Raw genomic sequence first — 13,560 nt, forward strand, 5'->3', positions numbered from 1 at the left:
TCTAAGTGGGTTGAGGCGATTGCCTCACCTCGGGCGGATACGAAAACGGTGATAAATTTTTTGAAGAAAAACATATTTTCCCGTTTCGGAACCTCCCGAGTATTGATAAGTGACGGAGGGTCACACTTTTGTAATGCACCGTTGGAAAGCATTTTAAAACATTACGGTGTATCACACAGAGTGGCAACTCCGTATCACCCACAGGCAAATGGGCAAGCTGAGGTCTCTAATCGTGAGATTAAGAGAATCCTCGAAAAAACTGTGTCAAATTCGAAAAAAGAGTGGTCCAAAAATTGGATGAAGCGTTATGGGCATACTGTACCGCCTTCAAAGCTCCAATTGGCCTAACTCCATTTCAATTGGTGTTTGGTAAAACTTGCCATTTGCCGGTTGAATTGGAGCACAAAGCCTTGTGGGCTCTAAAATTCTTAAATTTTGAAAATGATTTGTCCGGTGAGAAAAGGAAGGTGCAACTACTTGAGTTGGAAGAGATGCGCAATGCCGCATACCACTCAAGCTGGTTGTACAAAGAGAAGGTAAAGAAATACCATGACAAAAAGCTCCGAAAGAAAGAATTTGTGCCCGGACAATTTGTCCTCTTGTTCAATTCCAGGTTGAAGTTATTCCCCGGAAAGTTGAAATCAAAATGGTCCGGGCCATTTCGGGTCAAAGAAGTTAAGGAGTACGGAGCTATTGTCATTGAGGACCTGGAAAAGAAGGACAGTTGGACCGTCAATGGCCAATGTTTGAAGGTTTATCTTGGCGGTCATGTGGATCGCGAGAGCTGTGCTATTCCGTTGGATGCTCCTCTGTGAGCATCACACCGTCGAGCTTAGCCGACGTTAAACAAGCGCTTGTTGGGAGGCACCCCAACATTGTAAGTATTTACTGTTTTCCTGTTCTGTTGTATTGGGTTTCCAATTGTTAAAACCATGCTGAATGTACCTGGAATGCTGCCTTTGAAAAGGCAAATGCTGTCATGCTCGCTTGATGCTCGCTAGGCGAAGCAGTAGCGAGCTGATTCGCTAGCTGCTCGCTAGGCGAGGCAGCAGCGAGCGTTGCGTGACAACACTTATTTAAATTCTCAGCAGGCCTCTCATTTGGGGCCCAAACACAATTTTCTGTTTGACAACTCTGCTGAGGCATTTGCACGAACACTCACCTCACTCTCTCATTTTCATCTCTCTCACAAACACTCAAACCCTAAATTGGAGGATTGTGAACCTCACTGCATTTCATATCCAATCACTCTATTTTGCTAAGGTTTGCCCTATACCATTTCTTTATGTTTAAGCTTTGTTTATTTCTGATTTGAATGTCATTTAGGATGAAGTTGTTGGTATGGGAAACTTTAGGTTTGCATGTGGGGATTTTAGTTTTTCAATTGGGAATTTTAGGTTTTGCATGTGAGTTTGTAATTACCAATAGCATAGAACGTTTCTTTTCTTGATATATCATTAGGTTCTGAAATTGAAACTATTAGAATGTGGGTTTTGGGAAAACTTTACTGAAAAACCTGCAGAACCCAAAAACCCGTAAGGTTCGCTAGCAGCTCGCTAGGCGAACCAGAGGCGAGCATTCGCTGCCACTTCGCTAGGCGAAGCAGCAGCGAGCATGACAGTACTGTGAATTCTGGTTTTGCTGTCTAATCTGTTTTGTGTGTGTTGCTTCCTCTTTATGTTTTGCAGATGGAATCTAGATCCGGCGCTTCAAAGAAGAGAAAGGGAGGGAACACTTCCCGTCCCGTAACAATACAGTTTGATACCGACAAATTTGTCGGGGCGAAGCAGACCGCAAGGTACATTGCTTTGGAGAAGCGGAAAATTCTACCGGAGAAGAGATTCATCATCAACCCTCAAGGCACGAACAGAGCATTCGCCGGGTTGATTGACACCAAGAAGTGGGATCGGTTAATTTCCCCACTTGAGCATTATGATATTGCAACGGTGCGTGAGTTCTATGCGAACGCACTTCCAGATGATGATGAGCCATTTACTTGGACATCTAGAGTGGTCGGTCGTCCAGTTGCTTTTGATCGGGATGCTATTAACCGCGTCCTTGGTGAACCGCTCCAACTGGGAGCCGAGGAGCGAGACACCTACCACACAGACTTACGGCTTCATCGGGATATTGATGCGATCTCTGCTGCCCTGCTGTTAAGAGGGAAATCAGTTGAGCTGAACCCATCTGGGGTTCCTATGAGATATCACAGGGAGGACATGACTCCCTTGGCTCAACTGATCCTGCTATTGGTTCTGACAAACATCCAACCCAAGTCCCACACTTCTACAGTGCCGATCCCAGTGGCACACTTGGTACACTCTATCCTTACTAACGTCCAGATCGATGTGGCGAGGATTATTGCTTATGAGCTTAAGTCCGTGACCGAAAGCGGGCTAAAGTCGGGGGCTCGTGTGAATTGTCCCCTGGCTTTCCCCTGCCTAATCATGAGTTTGTGCATTCAGGCGAGGGTGAGGCTACCCTCTAGGGGTCAGGTAAGGATCCCGTCGCCCATGGATGACAGGTACGTGGCCAAGTATTGCAGGGCGAAGAATGTTAGAGGTAGTGCAGCTGCTGAGGGTACCCGGGCTTCTGATGGTCCTGGTACTTCTACTCCCGGACCAGATCCTTACCAGCAGGCTGTTTGCAATTACAATTGGGACTGGATGGCGGCTACTCAGCGTGCCATGCTCGACATGCACGATTCTATGCAGCGGTTACAGCTGCAGGGAAGTGACCCCACCGGTGATCACTCATTGATAACGCGTGAGCAGTTTGTGCTTAACGCTAACTGGCCTGTGGACAGGCCTGTGTTTGGTGAGGGGGCGGGTGCTGGTGCGTCTTCTGGTGGTGCTGCTGCTGATGATGATGATGAGGCTACCGGTTCTGAAGCCGGTAGTGAGGAGGGTTATGAGTCCGTGGAGGGCTAAGTTTTTATTTTTTTTATGTTATGTTTTATTTTGATTGTATTTCCAGAATTCTGTATTTTGATTTTGACTTTGTACTTTTGGGGTGTTTCGTCCCCCATGAACAAATTTAAATTTTGAAGTTAATATTATTATTTATGCTTTAAATTTTGTTTGTTTTAATAAAATTTTGGTTGGTTAAGTGGCAAACCTTCTAGATTGGTTGCTCCTCAAAGAAGTATCCAATGAAGGTGCATCCGAGCTTGGATGACAATGATAAGAATAAACAAGTGAATAAGGCTAAGATACATGGTTACCTCCGGCTAGAATTTTAGAATGCACTAAAAACTTTACTCTTTTTTGTAATTGAGTATTGTCTTTTTGCAACATAATTGAATGAATGTTTCATCTAGGACTTAAAACCGCAAATTGTGAGGAAACCTCCATTGTACACTTAAAATGTTGGATTCTAATAAGTTTTGTTGATTCATTTGATTCATGCTTTGTCTTTTATTATTGTGAATATGTGGAAGCAATTAGAAATGATCAAGGCACTTGTTTTCTATCGAGCACAACCAGTTCCAAATACAACTTACCTGTGAGCAGAGAGAGTATTCGTTAACCCCTTTGAGCTTAAACAGTTGAATCTCAGCTTGAAATAAAGCGAGATTTCAAAAATCTTTTTTTTACAACCCGGAAAATCTTGATTATTGTTCTTTTGCCGTAAAAAGTTAAGAGCATTCACTTAGGGTGAGTAAGAAATCAATTGGGGAGAACGAAAATGAGAATCGGTAAGTACCACAACTCTTGAAAAACCGAGCAAGCATAAAAAAAATTTATATATATATATATATATATAGAAAATATAGAAAAGAAACATCTGTTTTATATGATGTGAAAGAAAAGAACAAAAATAGAAAGAATGAAAATTAATGCTTGCTTGGAAGAAAAATAATGAAAAATAAAAATTGAGTTGTGAAATAAGAGTTGTGAAGGTTTCAAATGAGAAACAAATGGAACGAAGTCGAGATGTGTGAATAATGTACAGTGAATGTCTCTTTTGCATCGGCAATTTCGTTTTCAATGGCCTTAGAAATGACCCTTGTTTGTTAATCTAACCAAGCTTCAACCGAAAAGCCCTTAGTGATCTTCGTGCTTCCACATTACCATTTATAATTGTTAGACATTGTATGAATCGAATTGATTTCTTCATTATTTGTTAGAGAGTGAGATTATTCCCGCGGTTGCAAATGCGTAAATTCTTCAATCCTTATTCGAAGAGGAGAGATAGGATGATTCATTCAAGATAATATTGTTGTAGATAGATACATATTTCGCATTGCTATTAAGTTTTAGTTCTTGTGTATTATTTTATTCGAACCATTGGAAACTTGTATCTTCTGATTCACTTGGGTTTGAGCCGTTTTATCCGACTTCGGAGAAACCTTTTTCTTAAAGCAAATCCTCTTGTCCTTCAAGGGGCATACTTTGCTTGAGGACAAGCAAGAATCTAGTTGGGGAGAGTTGTTAGATGCCCAAAAGTGCTTATTTGAGCTATCAAATGTGGGCATCTTTCACTCCATTTCCTTGCTAAAATGTCGAAACCACCTTTGTTTCAGATGAAATGCAATACAATGATAATTTATCTTGGTACCTTTGATTTGTGTGTTATTATGCAGGAAGTAGGCATGAAATAATAGAAAATGAAGACACAAGAAATGTGGCAAAGGAATCAAATAAAACAAGCATTCATCAGCTTCCTCGCTAGGCGAGGGCTGTGGAGAAGGACTCGCTAGGCGAGCGTCCAGCGAAAAGCTCCAGTATTTAACAGAGGCAAACATCACCACACTCGCTAGGCGAGCTTCCAGCGAGGAGTGTGGCGAACACGTCCAGACTTGGTGAAAAGTGCAGCCAGCACTCACTCGCTAGGCGAGCCATTAGCGAGCTCCCAGCGAGCATTCTAGTAGCAAAACCTCTCAAGCTCGCTGGAGCGAAGGTTGGAGCGTGCCCTTCGCTAGGCGAAGGTTTTGTTCGCTCAGCGAACATGACAGTCTGGGAAAGGCTGTTTCTCTGGGCGCAGGTGCCTCAGGTGCCTCAATTAGGGGCTCGCTAGGCGAGCCATTCTGCTCGCCTAGCGAGCATGACAACCCAGTAGCAGCTCTATAAGTAGCAAGTGCCACTTTTTGGAGCCATACATTATTTTTCCATACTTTTGTACTTTTTCTAGATATTTTTACAGCATTGTTCCAAGGATCTTTTGTGACCTAGAAACCATTTTTCTTCATCTCTTAACCATCTTTCACAAAAAGAAGGTGGATTCCCATCCAATCTCGATTATTCGACTCGGATGTTGATCAACCTTCTTCCGAAACTTGTTGACCAAGCTACCATGAAAATGAGTAGCTAAGTCCTTCATTTTGTCAAGGTTAGATGTAGATGATCATTAGCTTTGTGTGTAAATGTAAGGATCTTCATTTGTAAACTCTTTAATGGTGAATATATGGTGAAAACTTTGTTCTTATTGAAAACTCTTTGTGTTGGTTTATGATCGAGAGATGTTTACCAACTCTTAACCTAGGTTTTCATCCAATCTTGTTTGTTAGATAGAGATAGTAATGAATGATTTTGTTCACCATAAGGTTGAACCAAAAAGTTGTCATTTTGATAGATTGTGTTAGAGATAAACAATGGATCAAAATGGGAAAACTCACAATGTGTGTTAGAGATAAACACATTGGGAGGACTTTGTGAAATAATTTATCATCTAAAGGAGTTTATAAGTTTTGTTGATCTAACATATACATGCAAAGTGATCGTCGAACCCTAACTTTGGCAATATTTCTCAAATATTCAAACCAAAACTTTTACCGCATTTTATTATACTTTCATGCAAGATACCGTGACAAATACCAAAACCCCATTGTTACCTTAAGCTAAGAATTAATACAACTGTCGAAAGGCGGTGATATCTCACAATCCTTGTGGATATTATAAAAAAAACCCGACACTTAAAAATTACATTCAACAGGCATCCCTGGAATGGTATATGAGGCTGGACAGAGCCCACATCCGTTGCTGGAGGGATTTGGCTAAGGCTTTCGTGAAGCAGTATCAGTATAATGCAGACATGGCTCCGGACAGAACTCAACTTCAAAATTTGTCTCTTAAAAGCAATGAGTGCTTTAGAGAATACGCTCAACGCTGGAGAGAAACAGCTTCCCGTGTTCAACCTCCTATGTTGGAGAAGGAAATGGCTAACATGTTCATGAACACTCTGCCAGGACCTTATTTGGAGCGCCTGGTGGGGTTGCAATGCCTCCAATTTTGCTGATGTAGTCTCTACCGGAGAGAGGGTGGAGAATTACCTGAGGACATACAAGACCCAGAGTGGAGGTGGATCCTCATCAGGGGTGAAGAAACCGTTCATTCAGGGACAGAAGAGGAGAGAAGAGGATGCAAGTGCCATATCTTCTTATCAGAACAGGGATAACCGGAGGAATAACTTTCAGAACTATCATCAGCAACCGTATGTTGCGGCTGTGACCATTCCAGCTGCAGCACCACTACAACAACAACAACCACAGCGTTAACCAGCTCAGTACCAACCACAACAACCGGGTAACAGACCCGCCTATCAACCGAGGCCAAGGACGATGGACCGGCGTTTCGACACTCTTCCAATGTCGTACGCTCAGTTGCTTTCTAGTCTTCAACAACTACAACTTGTGCAGTTGCGCACTCTGGCTCCTCCCGTTGGCAGGCTTCCGGCGGGTTATGACGCCAACGCTAGGTGTAGCTTCCACTCTGGGGCACCTGGCCACAATATTGAGAACTGCAAAGCTTTTAAGCACGTAGTTCAGGACCTCATTGATTCAAAGGTGTAGCACCTCAAATTTGCACCCCCATTTGTACATTCATTTCATTTTTAGGTCATTAACATTACATAGTGCATTGCATTTCATCAGTCAAAACTAGTATCAGGAGAATCCATCAGTGCAAAAGAGCAAAGCATTTCCATGAGAAAAAGGCCCTATGGTTGTTCTAGAGAGCTTACGTGACCCAAGGTTCATTTTGATGCGATTTGGCCAAATGCTAGAGGCTCAAAGTCCACAGTGCAGTTTCAGGTCATCTGGGGCCCATAAAAGTCAACTGCAAGTCAACTGAGGGCTAGGAGGTGGAGAAATGGTTTGAGACACTTCATTCATGTCCCAAAGAAGGTTATTCAACATGTCAAACATCTACCTTGAAGATTTTGAAGCCAGATCAAAAGTTTCCAAAAATGGAAAGTGACCTGTAATTTCAAGTTTCCAAAAATGGCAAGTTTTTGGACCAACTTCAACTCAACTTTCCAACATCAAATAGGCTTCAAATGAAATTTTTCCCAACATGAAAGTTGAAGATCTTTCTCTCCCATTTCCAAAAAGTCCAAGATCATGAATTTATGATGAATGGTTAAGGAGTTATGCTCAAATCATGACAAAGTGTGCTTGAAACTTCAAATGGTCATATCTTTTGAACCAAAACTCCAAATTGGATGGCTCTTTTTGCATAATTCGTCTCATGACTCATATTTTCCAAATACCTCATCACATGGCATGAAATTTGAACATATTATCATTTGCTTATTCATGAAGTTTTTAAAGGAAAATTGCCAAAATCAAAATTGGTTGATCACATGCATATATTTCCAATTCTAATGTGTGCATGGGCTGATTTTGAGTGGATTTGGGCCATCTTGGTGCACTGTTCACGTGGGATTTTCATGCATGAAGTGAAAATGCAAATTGGTGCATACACCTTATATCCTTCTAATCTCATTTAGCTTTGGCCTAATCATGATTTCAGGTTAATTAGCAGGACATATATAAGGTTAATTGTAACTGTATTGCTCATTACACACAAGTTCAGATCTAGAAATCCATTTTTGCTCTCATTTTTTTCTTGATCGATTTTCAAAAATTCCACACATAAACCCTCATTTCCTTGCATATTCATGAACATGGAGTGGTTTTGAGTTAGATTGAACGTGCCTTTGGTGAATTTCTGCTCAAATTCGTGCATGCTTGAAGCTTGAAGGTGTTGATGGCAATTTCAAATTAAGCTGGATCTACACGTTTCTAAGCCTCCAATTCTTCATCAATCATCACTACGAGTATCCTGGAGCTGATTTGGACCATTGCTGAGCCTTGTAGCACGCGTTTCCAACCTGTTGTTCTTCAAGAGGTCAAGTGTCGAACCTCATAATTCTCAAATTCATGTACATATTTGTGTAGATCTTGTGTTGCTGATAATTATGGTAGAAATTTCATGAAAAATAGAGCATTATTGAGTGAGTTGTGTATGATTGAAGTTTGATGCAGCAAAAATGTTTTGCTCGATTCTCTTTGATCTTGATGAATTAGGTTTAGTTGTTTGTTGATCTGTTATCTCCATGGAAAGATCTTTCTAATGATATGCTTATTTTGGATTTCTGGGAAATTTGTTCTTGAGCTTCACTGTTCATCTTCATCTTCATGAAGAAGATGAAGTTTTCCAGATTAGCGTCAGATTAGTGACGTATTAGCGTCCAATTTTGCCTGGCTAGGGTTTTGACCAAAACGGTGTCGTTTTGTGTTGGCGCGCGCAGTTTGAATTTCTACCGTGTTCGATTCCCAGCGTGCTCAATTATTCAAAATGCATTCATATTTTATGTTTTCCCTCCATATTTTCCATCATGTGCCCATTTTGATTTTCATTTTTTATGCTAACTTAGAAAAATCATATCTAATTGAAAAATGACTCAAATCATTCCCAATTTTTTGCAAAATGATCCTCTGCTTGTCTAGTTTTTTATGATGATGAATTTTGAAGTTGTGCTTGGCTGGATTTCTGTTTGTGTTAGAATGATTGGACACATGTGCTTTTATGACCTTGCCTTGCTTATTCTATTGTGAAATGCTTGAATTTAATCCAAATGCATTGAAATTTTATATGATGTTTCTTGACATGTTGATGGATGTTTGAGGCTTGGTTTGGTATTTTTCTCATGCGCCATTTCTGTTTTACACACATGTTTGTATGGTGTGACAATTTGTGTCACACATTTGGTTGTTCAACTTGTGCAATTTAATTTCCATATCAAATGATCTTTGATGCTTCTGATTTTTTGTATGATGATCATATTGGATGTGTTGAATGCTCATGATTGTTTCCAGAATTATTTGAATCATTTCTATTTTGATTTGGAATTTTCATTCTTAATGATCAAATGTATGCCTTGAATTGGTCTTTGACTTCCTTTACACATGAAATGAACTTGCTTATTGATTTTGGTTTGGTCCTTTTTAGGACTTGTTCTTGATTGATTAAATATGATTCATGTTGAATTTCAAGTTCTATTTTGGCTTTTTGATTCACTTTTGACCCTAGGCTTTGACCTAGTGGTTTGGACTTACCATTTGAGTTGTGAATTTCAGGTTCAAGTATGCATCTCCATGATTGATGTGCTTATTCATTTGAGCTTGGTCATTTGTTAATTGTTGGCTAACATTTGTTTGTTTTGTAGGCTTTGAGGATAATTCACTTGTGTTTGCCTTATGGCTTATATGTTGTACATTGGGATTGTCTGTTTGCTGTTGACTGTTGTCTGAATTCTGTACTGATTGGTTTAGTTGTTTCCATAGGTACCTAAGTTGCTTTAAGTTCATTTGAACTTTGCTTTTCTTTGCTTGTGGTTGGCATACCACTTAGGTATAATTCCTTGATCTTCATGTAGTCTGGAAGACCTGTCATGTTATGTTGGCAGGCACTTGTCTGAAGCCCTCCTTAAGAGGCAATGTTTGTGCTTGTTTAATTTTGTGCCAAGCAGGTAAAGTCCTCTTAAGAGGCAATTGGCAGATAAAAGGGATGTGCAATCCATCCCCTGCTATTCAGTTGAGTCATTCATCCTGCTCACACCATGTGTTGATGCACTTTGAATAAAAACCCAAGATCTTGTTGTGTCAGTCATGTGGAGTAGAGTCCCACATTCTGGACTCCCACACTTTCATTGATTCAAGCTCTCCCAGGCCAGGGATAAGAGCTGTGAGGTATTACCCTCACTTCCCATTTCATCTGCTTCACCCTAACCCTCAATGTTAGGGTTAAGAGCTAACAACACCCTTTTCCAGTTGGCTTGTTTGTCGAGGTTGATATGACCCCTTGACTAAAGCCCAACCTTGTGTGAGCCAATTGTTTGCATATAGTGTATGATACTTGTGCTTGTGATTGCTTATCTGCTGTTCAGGCTAGCTTGCTCCCTGTGCAAGTTAGGTTAGGATTAAAGACCTCAACATAGGGATCGTATGCATGACAACTTCTAGGCTCGAGTCGTAGTCTCCCTAGTAGCTTGTTATCTCCCTAGTCTCTGGTTAGGATAGAAGTTCTTTCCCTGTTAAGGGGAACTACGTCGCCCTGATCCTCATACCAGATGAGGTACGTAGGCAGGAGATGAGCAGATCTCTCCGGGCACCCTTTTTCTTTTTCAACCCTCTTGTGTGTGTGGAGTCTGATGTAAGTCCAGCGATTGGCATTCGGTTTCCTGTGGGTGTTTGCTTGTTCGGAGTCTGACGTAAGTCCAGCGATTGGCAGTCGGTTTCCGGTGTGTGTGGTTTGTTTGGAGTCTGACGTAAGCCCAGCGATTGGCAGTCGGTTTCCTGTTTGTGTTTTATTTGGCGTGCGTTAGCCGAGCTACGGGTGCTCTGATTCTTCTCTGGTTTGAGAAGATACATATGCATAGGATGCGATATCCTAGCGAGCACATTTCCCCTGTCCCCGAACTACGTCGACTCTGATGTCTGTGTTTGACAGACTACGTAGGCCCAGGATGCGATATCCTGCCGAGTTCGTTTCCTCTGTCTCTCATCTGTGTTTCCTTCCATCGTGTGTGCAGTGTCTGAGCAGTTATTTGGCAACCTTTCTTCTATTCTTTCTGAGCGTGGATCCCGTCGAGTACGACGGATGCGTAGGGGTGCTAATACCTTCCCTTCGCATAACCGACTCCCGATCTTATCAATCTCTGGTCGCGAGACCATGTCCTTCCCAGGTTTACTTAGAGCATTTCCTTTCCCTCCTTTTGGGATAAATAACGCACGGTGGCGGCTCTGTTTCTTTTTTTTCCGCCGGTTTTTCGCGCAATGCGACAGCTGGCGACTCTGCTGGGGATATACAGAAGTTGACCTATTGCTGGTCCATCTTCCCTAGGCGAGTCAATCCTAGAGCTCTCTAGGATAGTGTTGGTTGCTTTTATTGCTTTATTTATTGCATTTATGATTATGATGTGATTGTATATATGTGCACTATGTGTTTGCATGCATCCGTTATCATTGTGCTGGTTGTGTCTCTGTTTCTCTGTGAGGTGGGAATCACAAGAGGTAAAAGGCCTAATACCCAGGCTATGAGTGAACTTTAGGACACCTAGGAATAGAGTGATTCATGGGAAGCGGGTGGTATAGCGCCACTTAGCGGAACATGGTATCACGAGCAGTTCAGATTCTGATGGGGTATTATCGTTGCATACATCTGGTGTGTATATGATGATATTCTTGAAAGGGTTGTTTATCCTGCGTTTCTCTTAACCTTACGCTGGCCTAGATGACACCCGTGAGTGGGGAGGGATTGAATCATTTGCAGGTACTGATGGTGACTATGGTTCAGATGGACCTATAGATATCTATCTCTGACACGCCGGAATTCTGTCTGTGGTACTTATCAGCGGGTTCCGTTTATTTCAGATCCCCGGGTTGAATTTGGATGGACCTGTTCAGAGAATCTTGTTGTCATCCGTTCAGTGGATTTCTTGTGATGATAATGATATATCCCCCGGTTCCGTTTATTTCGGAACTCCCCAAGTTGGATTTATGATTACTCGGGCCCTCAGATGATTGTAATCAGTTCAGAGACCGGTCCAGTACAGTTGATCCTCAGATGACTTGGAAGATGGCACAATGACTTGCCTGCATGCATTTGCATCATTCCCATTTCGCATTCATCTGCATCCAACCCATGTCTATCCGTACTCAGGGTCCGTTTTTTATTGAGATTCTGATCGAGAGACATCTTGATGTCAGAATGTTATTGATGAAATATTATCCGTCTTGATGAAGCCATAATCAAAAGGACAGAATATTCCTAGTACGGATAGACATTGCATGTGTGAGTCATATTAACCTGTTTTCTGTTTTGTAGGTGTCAGTATCTAACCGGTGCGCATAGCTCTTCCGTTCAGATATCCAAGCTGATGGATCCACCCAACACCGACATTCTCGAATTGAAAGAGATGATGGGGGAGTTGTTCAAAGTCGTGCAAGGGCTCGCCTTGGGGCAGAAAGTAATTGCTGAGAGGTTGGAGAAGATTGAGAAATGGCTGATAACGGAGAAAGTTCAGGGAAAGGCTCCGTCATCCGTAGTAAAGAAGCCCTCTGGCAGTGGTCAGCACAAGAAGGAGGTTGAATCAAGTGGTGTGCATGCCAAAAAGGGGCACGGTAAGGATCGTTACCACCCTTATGCTGCTGCAGTGGTTATCCCTGTTGGTAATCCACCTGCACAACAGCAACAACCGCCACCTCAACAGAAAGCAAGAAAGCTAAGGGCCAAGTGAAGAAGGGGACGACGGATCGTCAGTTTGATAAGCCACCCATGACTTATACCCTTCTGTTCAAGAGGTTGAAGGATCTTGGGTTAGTTCGGCCAAGGATATTGGTTCCTGTAGAACTGCATCGGAGGCCTGCAAACTACGATGAGAACGCCAGGTGCGAGTTCCATTCTGGGGCACCCGGACACAACATTGAGGGTTGTAGAGCTTTTAAGCATGTCGTCCAAGATATGGTGGATTCTAAGGCCATCAGTTTGACACCAACACTGAATGTTAACCCTAATCCCGTGCCAGGTCCCGTGGGGGTGAAGGTGGGTGATGTCAAAGGACAAGAGAGGAATAGAGGTGACTGAGGGGGATCAGTTAAAAACTCCAATGTTTGTGGTCCAGAAGCATCTGATGAAGAGTGGAGCTTTCCCTGGTGGTGATAACTGTTGTGCGGCCGTCGCCACAAATGGGTGTGTAGTGATGGAGGAAACGATTCAGAGGATGATGGAAGTAGAAATGGACGTGAAAAATTTGAAACACCAAGTCAGGAAGTTGAAACCGGTAAGGTGGAGAAGACCATCTGTGCTGAGAAAGAGAAGAAGCTGTCCATTTCTTCTTACAAAGAGGCCCTAGAAGTGGTGAAGAGCGGAGAAGCCCTAGGCTGGGGAAAGATCATAGACATTATGGTGAAAGCATATATGTTTGGGGTTGGCTATCAGCCAGGCCAAGGCTCGTCTGGGCAAAACAGAGGACGTCGTCAACCGTTCATATTCGTCAGTGTCGGAATGCTGGATCCAGGTCACGCCTGTACAGTGGGTGAAGAGATCGACAGTGACCGCGAGCTTGAGTCGTGGATAAAATCGTGCGTACCGGGGAACTGGAAGGCCTCAAAGATCATCACCGTCACTCATCACGAAGAGTAGTATTTCTGTTTTTCAATTCTGTTTGCATGAAAGCCATACGTTTTTCCCGAAGCGTAATGGTCCATTGTAAGGGCCATCTCGTGTGTTTCATTTTGCAACATTTTGCATCAGTAATAAATGGATGTTTTTGTGA

This window comes from Lathyrus oleraceus, chromosome 5, assembly GCF_024323335.1.
Source record: "Lathyrus oleraceus cultivar Zhongwan6 chromosome 5, CAAS_Psat_ZW6_1.0, whole genome shotgun sequence".
Lineage (NCBI taxonomy): Eukaryota > Viridiplantae > Streptophyta > Magnoliopsida > Fabales > Fabaceae > Lathyrus > Lathyrus oleraceus.